Source organism: Chrysochloris asiatica, unplaced genomic scaffold (assembly GCF_000296735.1).
Source record: "Chrysochloris asiatica unplaced genomic scaffold, ChrAsi1.0 scaffold00382, whole genome shotgun sequence".
Taxonomy (NCBI): domain Eukaryota; kingdom Metazoa; phylum Chordata; class Mammalia; order Afrosoricida; family Chrysochloridae; genus Chrysochloris; species Chrysochloris asiatica.
In genome coordinates this window covers 58314-59487 of record NW_006408900.1, presented here as the reverse complement: position 1 = coordinate 59487, position 1174 = coordinate 58314, and positions in this window count along the sequence as shown.

Here is a 1174-nt window from a genome sequence, read left to right as displayed (position 1 = left end):
TTGTCATGTCTCAGAACTGATTTGCCAGCACTTAAACACAGCAAAATAGGCAAAATATTGAATGATGCAGAAAATATCAAAAGAATATTGAGGAATGTAGTCAGTGAACCTAAAAGAAATAGATGATGTTCAAACATTTCAAGAGAGTATATGATCATGAGTCAACGTTACATATGGAAGAAGTTCAAGTTGCACTGAAGGTATTGGCAAAAAACAATGCTCTTGGAATACATGGAATACAATTTGAAAATTTCAACAAACTGATGTAGGCACTCACTCATCTATGTGAAGAAATTTGGAAGTTAGCTAAACGTATTATCCTCATGAGTAATATGTACATAGATGAAGTGGCAGTTTTGGATTACCAGTATTGGGCTCAAGCTTAACAATGATCATGAGAGCCACACTGAACCTGGAAATGCTTTATTTTATTGTGCATAAATTCTTAAGAGTCAGTACTGACTTGACGGTACCTAAAAACAAAAACAACCTATTCATTGACCTTGCCAAATAGAATATATAGGAATCAAATGGATTATATATGTGGGAAAAGGAAATGGAAACACTCAATATCATCATCAAAACAAAGTCAGGGACTGACTGGGGGACTGATGTTTAATAATTTACTTGCAGCTTAGGCTGAACCTAAAGAAAATTAGAATGGGTCCATGAGAGTCTAAATATGACATCGTGCATGCCTCACCTTAATATAAAGACCATCTTATATCCAGATTTCACAAACTGAACACTGATGATAGAAGATAAGAGGAGTTTGAGATTACATCTAAATGCCAAACTTTTTTTTAAAATTTATTTTAAAAAGAAAGAAAAGAGCAATATAGATACTAGAAGACATTCAGAAACTTGCTCTTCAATGTAGAGTAGTAAAAATGAATGGAAGAAATCATGACCTTAAAGAGTTAAACAGAAAATCTCAGAGAAAAATTTGAAAAGTAAAGCAAAGCACTATATATGCAATGTACAAGGTTGGTTGATGATGCATGGAGGGGATTGTAACCATGGCAATGAAACGATGTACAAAGGAATGAATGTAAAACTAATGTTCTCTCATGTAAACTATCACATAACTCACAATAGAACATTTAAAAAAATGGGAATAGAAAACCAAAAGATAAGAGTACATTCAGCATTTCTCAAAGTGAAAGAGTTGAAT